This window comes from Oncorhynchus masou, chromosome 27 (genome assembly GCF_036934945.1).
Source record: "Oncorhynchus masou masou isolate Uvic2021 chromosome 27, UVic_Omas_1.1, whole genome shotgun sequence".
Classification (NCBI taxonomy): domain Eukaryota; kingdom Metazoa; phylum Chordata; class Actinopteri; order Salmoniformes; family Salmonidae; genus Oncorhynchus; species Oncorhynchus masou.
Window position 1 is genome coordinate 16,280,242 of NC_088238.1, and position 12,360 is coordinate 16,292,601.

At 46.9% G+C, this 12,360-nt stretch overlaps 1 pseudogene; it reads left to right on the forward strand.

The window, feature by feature from the left end:
• LOC135516597 (exocyst complex component 4-like) overlaps positions 1-12,360 on the forward strand; it is a 67,650-nt pseudogene that overhangs the window by 37,712 nt on the left and 17,578 nt on the right.

Sequence of the window (12,360 nt, forward strand, 5' to 3'; positions counted from 1 at the left end):
TCTCTCCATCAACAGCCCCATCATCCTCCTTCCTCTCTTTATCCCTCCATCACCTCCTTCCTCTCTTTATCCCTCCATCACCTCCTTCCTCTCTTTATCCCTCCATCTCCTCCTTCTCCATCTTATCCCTCCATCTCCTCCTTCCTCCTCCATTTATCCCTCCATCTCCTCCTTCCTCTCTTCCTCCTCCTTTATCCCTCCATCACCTCCTTCCTCTCTTTATCCCTCCATCTCCTCCTTCCTCTCCATCCAGATCTCCCTCCTCTTTATCCCTCCAACTCTCCTCTCCATCAACATCCCTCCATCTCCTCCTTCCTCTCTTTATCCCTCCATCTCCTCCTTCCTCTCTTTATCCCTCCATCTCCTCCTTCCTCTCTTTATCCCTCCATCTCCTCCTTCCTCTCTTTATCCCTCCATCTCCTCCTTCCTCTCTTTATCCCTCCATCTCCTCCTTCCTCTCTTTATCCCTCCATCTCCTCCTTCTCTTTATCCCTCCATCTCCTCCTCCTCTTTATCCCTCCATCTCCTCCTCCTCTTTATCCCTCCATCTCCTCCTTCCTCTCTTTATCCCTCCATCTCCTCCTTCTTCTCTTTATCCCTCCATCTCCTCCTTCCTCTCTTTATCCCTCCATCTCCTCCTTCCTCTCTTTATCCCTCCATCTCCTCCTTCCTCTCTTTATCCCTCCATCTCCTCCTTCCTCTCTTTATCCCTCCATCTCCTCCTTCCTCTCTTTATCCCTCCATCCCTCATCATGGCTCTGAGATATTGTTTCGCTTCTGCAGTAATGTTTATGATCGCCCTGAAAAAAAGAGAGGGGGCGAGAAACCCTCCCTGAGCTCTGCACTGCTCTCTACTACTCCACGCCTTATTGACTTTTACCCATCAACCACATTTCCCCCGACAGTAAGGGTAGCAAATGATGCCATCAGGAAGAGGAGAGTTAGAGGGAGAGAGAGCGAGAGGGAAGGAGTGTGAGAGGGGGGTGGGAAAGGAAGGGAGAGAGAAGGAGAAAAAGAGAGAGCGAGAGGGAAGGAGTGTGAGAGGGGGGTGGGAAAGGAAGGGAGAGAGAAGGAGAAAAAGAGAGAGATGCGAGAGGGAAGGAGTGTGAGAGGGGGAAAGGGAAGAGAAGGAAGGAAGGAAGGAGGAGAGAGAGGGGGTGGGAAAGGGAAGAAAGAAGGAGAAAAAGAGAGATGCAGAGAGGGAAGGAGTGTGAGAGGGGGTAGGAAAGGAAGGAAGGAAGAGAGAAGGAGAAAAAAGAGAGAGAGAGCGAGAGGGAAGGAGTGTGGGAAAGAAGGAAGGAAGGGAGAGAGAGGAGAAAAAGAGAGAGCGAGAGGGAAGGAGTGTGAGAGGGGGGTGGGAAAGGAAGGAAGGGAGAGAGAAGGAGAAAAAGAGAGAGAGAGCGAGAGTGAAGGAGTGCGAGAGGGGGGTGGGAAAGGAAGGAAGGAAGGAAGAGAGAGAGGAGAAAAAGAGAGAGATGCAGAGAGGGAAGGAGTGTGAGAGGGGGTAATGGAAGGAAGGAAGGAGAGGGAGAGAGAGAGATGCAGAGAGGGAAGGAGTGTGAGAGGGGTGGGAAAGGAAGGAAGGGAGAGAGAAGGGAGAAAAGAGAGAGAGAGCAGAGAGAGGGGGAGAGGAGGAGTGCGAAGGAGGGGGTGGGAAAGGAAGGAAGGAGAGAGAGGAAGAAAAAAAGAGAGAGATGCAGAGAGGGAAGGAGTGTGAGAGGGGGTGGGAAGGAAGGGAGAGAGAGGGAAAAAAGAGAGATGCAGAGAGGGAAGGAGTGTGAGAGGGGGGTAGGAAAGGAAGGGAGAGAGAAGGAGAAAAAGAGAGAGATGCAGAGAGGGAAGGAGTGTGAGAGGGGTAGGAAAGGAAGGAAGGGAGAGAGAAGGAGAAAAAGAGAGAGAGAGCGAGAGGGTGTTGGTTTTTATGTCTCCACTCATGTTTTTAATAGCCACCGTGGCCGAAGTTGGTTTTTGGGGGTTCTGATGAAGATTGTTTTGATGGGTTCTGATGAAGGTGGTTTTTGGGGGTTCTGATGAAGGTGGTTTTTGGGGTTCTGATGAAGGCGGCTTTTGGGGGTTCTGATGAAGATGGTTTTTGGGGGTTCTGGTGAAGGTGGTTTTTGGGGGTTCTGATGAAGGTGGGTTTTGGGGGTTCTGATGAAGGTGTGTTTTGGGGGTTCTGATGAAGGTGTGAGCAGCCAGAGATCATGTATCAGTCAGGTGTTTAGGGAAACTAAACACCCGCATGGTGGCTCTTGGATTAGAACGTCACACTTGGACAAATGTGTTGAAAGACAGAGGCGGAGGGGAGACATTTGATTAAGTTACAGTAGACTGATATCTACATATCACAATCTGTCCTGATAGTTACATGGTGGATGAATTCAGTCAAACATCCCAGTAGAGCTGAGCGATACATTTCCACCACCGCTTTCTCATTCTCCTTTATATACTAGTTAATGGGACATCAATTGTCCCATTTAACAATCACCCAGATTAGCAAAGTTATTTCATTTCAAACTTCTCATTGGTCTAGAATAGGCTACTTATCATAATGAATGATATCAGCAATAAGTAACACTAAGCTGATTCCATCACCATCATGACTTCATCTACCTGTAGGGTTTGGTTGGACTAAACACACATCAACAATATTGTCTCTCTCCTCTTTTCATCCGTCTCTCCTCATCTGTCTCTCCTCTCTCCTCCCCTCATGTCTCTCCTCTCTCCTCCCTTCATGTCTCTCCTCTCTCCTCCCCTCATCGATCTATCCTCTATCCTCCCCTGATCTCTCCTCTTTCTCCTCCCCTCTTCTGTCTCTCTTCTCTCCTCCCCTCATCTGTCTATCCTCTCTCCCCCCTCTGTCTCCTCTCTCCTCCCCTCATCTGTCTCTCTCCTCATCTGTCTCTCCTCTCCCTCATCTCTCTCCCCCCCCCCATCTGTCTATCCTTTCTCCTCCCTGATCTCTCTTTCTCCTTCCCATCTGTCTATCCTCTCTCCTCCCCTCATCTGTCTATCCTCTCTCCTCCCGTGATCTGTCTCCTCTTTCTCCTCCCCTCCTCTGTCCTCTCTCCTCATCTGTCTCTCCTCTCCCCTCATCTCTCTCTCCTCCCCCATCTGTCTATCCTTTCTCCTCCCCTGATCTCTCATCTTTCTCCTCCCCTCTTCTGTCTCTCCTCTCTCCTCATCTGTCTCTCTTCTCTCCTCCCCTCATCTGTCTATCCTCTCTCCTCCCCTGATCTCTCATCTTTCTCCTCCCCTCTTCTGTCTCTCCTCTCTCCTCATCTGTCTCTCTTCTCTTCTCCCCTCATCTGTCTATCCTCTCTCCTCCCCTGATCTGTCTCCTCTTTCTCCTCCCCTCATCTCTCTCTGCTCCCCCATATGTCTATCCTCTCCTCATCTGTTTCTTCTCCTCATCTATCTATCCTCTCTGCTCCCCTCATCTATTTCACCTCTCTCTTCCCCTCATCTATCTATTCTCTCTGCTCATCTGTTTCTCCTCTCTCTTCCCCTCATCTATCTATTCTCTCTGCTCATCTGTTTCTCCTCTCTTCCCCTCATCTATCTATTCTCTCTGCTCATCTGTTTCTCCTCTCTTCCCCTCATCTATCTCTCCTCTCTCCTCATCTATCTCTCCTCTCTCCTCATCTATCTCTCCTCTCTCCTCATCTGTTTCTCCTCTCTCTTGCCCTCATCTATCTCTCCTCATCTGTCTCTCTTCTCCTCTCAGAGTGCATTGTTTCCACTACCTGATTCCCCTGGCCAAGCAGGGGAACTATGCCATAGTGGCCAACGTGGAGAGTATGGACTACGACCCCTTGGTGGTCAAACTCAACAAGGACATCAGCGCCATTGAGGAGGTGATGGGCGCCGCGCTGCAGCAGCACAAGTTCCAGTACATCTTTGAAGGTAAGTCTGTTGTTGTGGGTCGTCCATGATAATGTCATGTGTTGAGAATGTAATTATATTGATTCTATTGGCTTAATGTACTTGTTTCACCTGACTGTGCTCAGGTCGATGGGTGCCTGTTTTGTCCATGTGTCTTTTTGGGGTGCAAATGTCCACTGAGGTGATCAATAAAAGGGTTGACTACTGGCATGTATTCTGCAGTATGTGACTGGTATGTGTTTTCTCTCTTCACGTTCTCTTGCGCTTTCTCTTCTCTCCTCTCGTCTCTCCTCTCTCTCTCTTGCGCTTTCTCTCTCTCTCTCTCTTCTCTTCTCTCATCTCTCGTCTCTCCTGTCTCTCTCTTCTCTCTCTCTCTCTCTCCTCTCGTCTCTCCTCTCTCTCTCTTCTCTTCTCTCATCTCTCTCCTCTCGTCTCTCTCTTCTCTCATCTCTCGTCTCATCTCTCTCTCCTCTCGTCTCCTCTCTCTTTTCTCTTCTCTCATCTCTCTTCTCTCCTTGTCTCTCCTCTCTCTCTCTTCTCTCACCTCTCTCCTCTCGTCTCTCTCTTGTCTCTCTCTCTTTTGTGCTCTCTGTCTCCCTCTCTCTCCCCTTCTCGCACTCTCTCTCTCTCCCTCTCTATCTTCTATTCTCTCCTGTCTGTCTGTCTGTCTGTCTGTCTGTCTGTCTGTCTGTCTGTCTGTCTGTCTGTCTGTCTGTCTGTCTGTCTGTCTGTTTCTCTTCTGGCTGTCTGTCTTCTCTCTCTCTCTCTCTCTCTCTCTCTCTGTCTGCTCTCTGTTTCTGTCTCTCTGTCTGTAGGTCTTGGCCACCTGATCTCCTGTATTCTGATCAATGGAGCCCAGTACTTTAAGAGGATCAGTGAGTCTGGCATCAAGAAGATGTGTAGGAACATCTTTGTCCTGCAGCAGAACCTCACCAACATCACCATGTCTAGAGAGGCCGACCTGGACTTCGCTAGGTGAGACATACACACAGGAAGGGGACAAGAAAGACAGGGTAAGAGATGGATAAACAGGACGGAAGGATAGAGAGGGGAGACAAAGGGCTAGAAATAGCAAAGAGGATGAGAGAAGAGGAGGGCAAATCAATGTACAGAGAGAGAGATAATCTAAGTTATTCAGTGGGAGGCTGTGTCTCAGAAGGACACAGGACAGCTTTATTTGGACGGATCAATGTGTAATCGTTGTCTTCCTGCCCTCTGTGCCTCTCTCTCGCTGTACCTCTCTTCTGCAGTCCTTCTTTCTCGCTCCCTTTCTCCCCCTCTGTTCTGCATGTTCAACCAGCATACAGAACTGCACCAATCTCCACCCCATGAGTGAGTGAGAGGACCAGATGGGAGGGGGTACAGTGCATTCAGAAACTATTCAGACCCCTTGACTTTTTCAACATTATTTTACGTTGCAACCTTATTCTCAAATCGATAAAAACATTGTTTTATCCTCATCAATCTACTTACAATACTGTATCCCATAATGACAAACCAAAAACAGGTTTTTAGGCATTTTTGCCAGTTTATAAAAAAATAAAAATCTAATTTACAGAAGTATTCAGACCCTTTACTCAGTACTTTGTTGAAGCATCTTTGGCAGCAATTATTCTCTTGGCACACTTGTATTTGGGGAGTTTCTCCCATTCTTCTCTGCAGATCCTCTCAAGCTCTGTCAGGTTTTCATCAAGGATCTCTTGTAATTTGCTTCATTCATCTTTCCCTCGATCCTGACTAGTCTCCCAGTCCCTGCCGCTGAAAAACATCCCCACAGTATGACGCTGCCACCACCATGCTTCACTGTAGGGATGGTGCCATGTTTCCACCAGATGTGACACTTGGCTTTCAGGCCAAAGAGTTCAATCTTGGTTTCATCAGACCAGAGAATCTTGTTTCTCATGGTCTGAGAGTCTTTAGGTTCCTTTTGGCGAGCTCCAAGCGGGCTGTCATGTGCCTTTTACTGAGGAGTGGCTTCCATCTAGCCACTCTAACATAAAGGTCTGATTGGTGGAGTGCTGCAGAGATGGTTGTCCTTCTGGAAGGTTCTCCCATCTCCACAGAGGAACTCTGGAGCTCTGTCAGAGTGACCATCGGGTTCTTGGTCACCTCCCTGACCAAGGCCTTTCACCCCCTATTGATCGGTTTGGCTGGGCGACCAGCTCTTGGAAGAGTTTTGGTGATTTCAAACTTCTTCCATTTAAGAATGATGGAGGCCACTGTGTTCTTGGGGACCTTCAATAATGCAGAAATGTATTGGTACCCTTCCCCAGATCTGTGCCTCGACACAATCCTGTCTCGGTGCTCTACGGACAATTCCTTTGACCTCATGGCTTGGTTTTTCCTCTGACATGCACTGTCAACTGTGGGACCTTATATAGACAGGGGTGTGCTTTTGCAAATCATGTCCAATCAATCGTATTTACCACAGGTGGCTCAATTCTGAGTCTCATAACAAAGGGTCTGAATACTTATGTAAATACGTTTTCTTTTATTTATTTGACAACATTTCTTAAAACCTGTTTTCGCTTTGTCATTATGGGATATTGTGTGTAGATTGATGAGGGAAAAATTCATATAGTCCATTTTAGAATAAGGCTGTAACGTAATAAAATGGAAAAAGTCAAGGGGTCTGAATACTTTCTGAATGCATTTTAGGTCAATAAATCCCTCACCAAATGTCCACCAGTGTCCTCCAACACCACTGACATATGACTGGTGTTTGGACATATTAACAGGAATATAGTGTATGATGAACACCCTTTGCACACCTTTCTGATGTGGTGGAAAGCGTTTATGTACCAATACAGTAAATTAGCGTTGTCAGCTTATATATTGAACACTGTTAGCCCAGCCTTTTAATTACCCGTTCACCCCTGCGATGCTTATCAGTGCTCTTCTACCAGAGGCATTATAAGGGACCTTGACATGTCCTTTCAGGTATTTTTCTGGAGACTTCAATATATCAATATATTTTGACCAAACATAAAACAATACAAGGTCATTTTATGGACTCGTTGGACTGTAAACCAAAAGGCTTAAGACACCTAATCAAAGTCTAGACTACCTCAATCCCCCCCAAAACCCTATCTGATGACGTTATATTTTCACTAGCTTTGCCAATCTCCATGCGATGTCCTTCTATACAATGTATGTCAGTCGGATGCCGTCTTGTCTGTGAATGTGTGTACAACAGGGTTTCCCAAACCCGGTCCAGGGGCCCCACCTCGGTGCAGGCTTTGGTTTTTGCCTCAGTGCTACACAGCTGAATCAATTAACCAACTCATCATCAAGTGTTGATTATTTGAGTCAGCTGTGTAGTGCTAGGGCAAAAAATAAAACGTGCACCCATGGGAGGCCCCAAGACAGAGTTTTGGAAACCTCAAAGACCCTGGTGATAACTGTGCTGGCTTGACAGAGTTTGTCTTGTTAGGGTCTTGCCGAGCTCCATAGCGGTGCTGTTGTCTGATGGCAGGATAGTAGTATAGAGGGGCCTGGCGGAGCCTTGGTTCGTCTGTTATTTCTACTCCCTTTCACCTCCACATTATGTGGGATGGTCTCTCTCTCTCTCTCAGTTTCTTTCTCATTCATTCTCTCTAGATTTTTCTCTCATTAATTTATTCTCTCTCGCTCTCTCTGCCTCACTCTCTTCGACTCCCTCTCTCTTCGACTCTCTCTCTCTCGCCGTCTCTCTCTCTCGCCGTCTCTCTCTCTCGCCGTTTCTCTCTCATTACATCTCTCTTTCTCTCTCTCTCTCTCTCTCTCTTTCTCTCATTACATCTCTCTTTCTCTCTCTCTCTCTCTTTCTCTCATTACATCTCTCTCTTTCTCTCATGTATTCTCTCTCTGATGACAGTGTGGGTGCTGTAGGGGTTGATACATCTCTCTGATGACAGTGTGGGTGCTGTAGGGGGTTGATACGTCTCTCTCTCTGACAGTGTGGGTGCTGTAGGGATTGATACGTCTCTCTCTCTGATGACAGTGTGGGTGCTGTAGGGGTTGATACATCTCTCTGATGACAGTGTGGGTGCTGTAGGGGTTGATACATCTCTCTGATGACAGTGTGGGTGCTGTAAGTGGTTGATACATCTCTCTGATGACATTGTGGGTGCTGTAGGGGGTTGATACGTCTCTCTCTCTGATGACAGTGTGGGTGCTGTAGGGGTTGATACATCTCTCTCTCTGATGACAGTGTGGGTGCTGTAGGGGTTGATACATCTCTCTGATGACAGTGTGGGTGCTGTAGGGGGTTGATACATCTCTCTGATCACAGTGTGGGTGCTGTAGGGGGTTGATACATCTCTCTGATCACAGTGTGGGTGCTGTAAGTGGTTGATACATCTCTCTGATGACAGTGTGGGTGCTGTAGGGATTGATACGTCTCTCTCTCTGATGACAGTGTGGGTGCTGTAGGGGGTTGATACGTCTCTCTCTCTGATGACATTGTGGGTGCTGTAGGGGGTTGATACGTCTCTCTCTCTGATGACAGTGTGGGTGCTGTAGGGATTGATACATCTCTCTCTCTGATGACAGTGTGGGTGCTGTAGGGGGTTGATACGTCTCTCTCTCTGATGACAGTGTGGGTGCTGTAGGGGGTGATACGTCTCTCTCTCTGATGACAGTGTGGGGGTGCTGATGACAGTGTGGGTGCTGTATTGATACGTCTCTCTCTGATGACAGTGTGGGTGCTGTAGGGGGTTGATACGTCTCTCTCTCTGATGACAGTGTGGGTGCTGTAGGGTGTTGATACGTCTCTCTCTCTGATGACAGTGTGGGTGCTGTAGGGGGTTGATACGTCTCTCTCTCTGATGACAGTGTGGGTGCTGTAGGGGGTTGATACGTCTCTCTCTCTGATGACAGTGTGGGTGCTGTAGGGGGTTGATACAGTGTGGGTGCTGTAGGGGGTTGATACTCTCTCTCTGATGACAGTGTGGGTGCTGTAGGGGGTTGATACGTCTCTCTCTCTGATGACAGTGTGGGTGCTGTAGGGGGTTGATACGTCTCTCTCTCTGATGACAGTGTGGGTGCTGTAGGGGGTTGATACGTCTCTCTCTCTGATGACAGTGTGGGTGCTGTAGGGGGTTGATACGTCTCTCTCTCTGATGACAGTGTGGGTGCTGTAGGGGGTTGATACGTCTCTCTCTCTGATGACAGTGTGGGTGCTGTAGGGGGTTGATACGTCTCTCTCTCTGATGACAGTGTGGGTGCTGTAGGGGGTTGATACGTCTCTCTCTCTGATGACAGTGTGGGTGCTGTAGGGGGTTGATACGTCTCTCTCTCTGATGACAGTGTGGGTGCTGTAGGGGGTTGATACGTCTCTCTCTCTGATGACAGTGTAGGTTCTGTAGGGGGTTGATACATCTCTCTCTCTGATGACAGTGTGGGTTCTGTAGGGGGTTGATACGTCTCTCTCTCTGATGACAGTGTGGGTGCTGTAGGGGGTTGATACGTCTCTCTCTCTGATGACAGTGTAGGTTCTGTAGGGGGTTGATACATCTCTCTCTCTGATGACAGTGTGGGTTCTGTACGGGGTTGATACATCTCTCTCTCTGATGACAGTGTGGGTGCTGTAGGGATTGATACGTCTCTCTCTCTGATGATAGTGTGGGAGGACAACCTCTTTCAAAAGGCCAGAAAGAAGGGACAGAAAGAGGGAGAGTAAGAGAACACAAGAGATGTTCACCCTTCCTTCAGCCCAGTCTCAGAAGAACGACTGAATAAAGGGAAGAAACGGCCAGGAGAATAAGAGAAGGAAAGAATAGTCAGGTATTGATTGAAGAACGGTAGAAGAGGAGGAATAGAGGAGAAAGCCGTGGTGTTGTGAGTGGCTCCTGTGGTTGACCCTGGAAAAGACACAGTCATAACCATCGATCCCAATTACAACTGAGAAGCCCAATGACCAGCAGCACTGGAGCTAGCTCTACCCAATGGAACACACACACACACACACACACACACACACACACACACATATATATATATATACATACACACACACACATATATATATATACACACACACACACACATATATACATACACACGCACACACACACACGCACACACACACACGTACACACACACACACACACACATATATATATATATACACACATATATATATATATATATATACACACATATGCACACACACACACACACACATATGCACACACACACATATATATACACACACACACACACATATATACACACACACACACACACACACACACACACACACACACACACACACACACACACACACACACACACACACACACACACACACATATATATATATATACATACACACACATATATATATATATATACACACACACACACACATACACACAGACGCAGATATATACATACACACATATATACAGTGGGGCAAAAAAAGTATTTAGTCAGCCACCAATTGTGCAAGTTCTCCCTCTTAAAAAGATGAGAGGCCTGTAATTTTCATCATAGGTACACTTCAACTATGACAGACAAAATGAGAAGAAAAGAATCCAGAAAATCACATTGTAAGATTTTTTATGAATTTATTTGCAAATTATGGTGGAAAATAAGTATTTGGTCAATAACAAAAGTTTATCTCAATACTTTGTTATATTCCCTTTGTTGGCAATGACAGAGGTCAAACGTTTTCTGTAAGTCTTCACAAGGTTTTCACACACTGTTGCTGGTATTTTGGCCCATTCCTCCATGCAGATCTCCTCTAGATCAGTGATGTTTTGGGGCTGTTGCTGGGCAACACAGACTTTCAACTCCCTCCAAAGATTTTCTCCACTCCAGGACCTTGAAATGCTTCTTACGAAGCCACTCCTTCGTTGCCCGGGAGGTGTGTTTGGGATCATTGTCATGCTGAAAGACCCAGCCACGTTTCATCTTCAATGCCCTTGCTGATGGAAGGAGGTTTTCACTCAAAATCTCACGATACATGGCCCCATTCATTCTTTCCTTTACACGGATCAGTCGTCCTGGTCCCTTTGCAGAAAAACAGCCCCAAAGCATTATGTTTCCACCCCCATGCTTCACAGTAGGAATGGTGTTCTTTGGATGCAACTCAGCATTCTTTGTCCTCCAAACACGACGAGTTGAGTTTTTACCAAAAAATTATATTTTGGTTTCATCTGACCATATGACATTCTCCCAATCTTCTTCTGGATCATCCAAATGCTCTCTAGCAAACTTCAGACGGGCCTGGACATGTACTGGCTTAAGCAGGGGGACACGTCTGGCACTGCAGGATTTGAGTCCCTGGCGGCGTAGTGTGTTACTGATGGTAGGCTTTGTTACTTTGGTCCCAGCCCTCTGCAGGTCATTCACTAGGTCCCCCCCCCCCCCATGTGGTTCTGTGATTTTTGCTCACTGTTCTTGTGATCATTTTGACCCCACGGGGTGAGATCTTGCGTGGAGCCCCAGATCGAGGGAGATTATCAGTGGTCTTGTATGTCTTCCATTTCCTAATAATTGCTCCCACAGTTGATTTCTTCAAACCAAGCTGCTTACCTATTGCAGATTCAGTCTTCCCAGCCTGGTGCAGGTCTACAATTTTGTTTCTGGTGACCTTTGACAGCTCTTTGGTCTTGGCCATAGTGGAGTTTGGAGTGTGACTGTTTGAGGTTGTGGACAGGTGTCTTTTATACTGATAACAAGTTCAAACAGGTGCCATTAATACAGGTAACGAGTGGAGGACAGAGGAGCCTCTTAAAGAAGTTGTTACAGGTCTGTGAGAGCCAGAAATCTTGCTTGTTTGTTTGTAGGTGACCAAATACTTATTTTCCACCAGAATTTGCAAATTAATTAATTTAAAATCCTACAATGTGATTTTCTGGATTTTCTTTTCTCATTTTGTCTGTCATAGTTGAAGTGTACCTATGATGAAAATTACAGAACTTGCACAATTGGTGGCTGACTAAATACTTTTTTTGCCCCACTGTACACACACACACACACACACACACACACACACACACACACACACACACACACACACACACACACACACACACACACACACACACACACACACACACACACACACACACACACACACACACACACACACACACAGAGAGTTCTGTGTGAAGTGGAAGGGTATGGAAACAGTGGCACCCAGTGGTCAAAGCTGCAGTAGCTACTGCATATCTGTAATCAAGGCACAGGCCCTGAAATACTGCTGAAATGTCACATTTCAATGCTGGTGTGTTGAACTTTGTGTGACTGTTTGTTCAAATGTAATCTGTAGATATCAGGTTGAATTCATTCATTTTCATTTTTGTTGTAACCGTTTCTGTAGTCTTTCAGTGCTTGTTATAGATGTCTGTGTGTGTGGTGTGAGGCGTGTCTGTGTGTGTGGTGTGAGGCGTGTCTGTGTGTGATGTGAGGCGTGTCTGTGTGTGTGGTGTGAGGCGTGTCTGTGTGTGTGGTGTGAGGCGTGTCTGTGTGTGTGGTGTGAGGCGT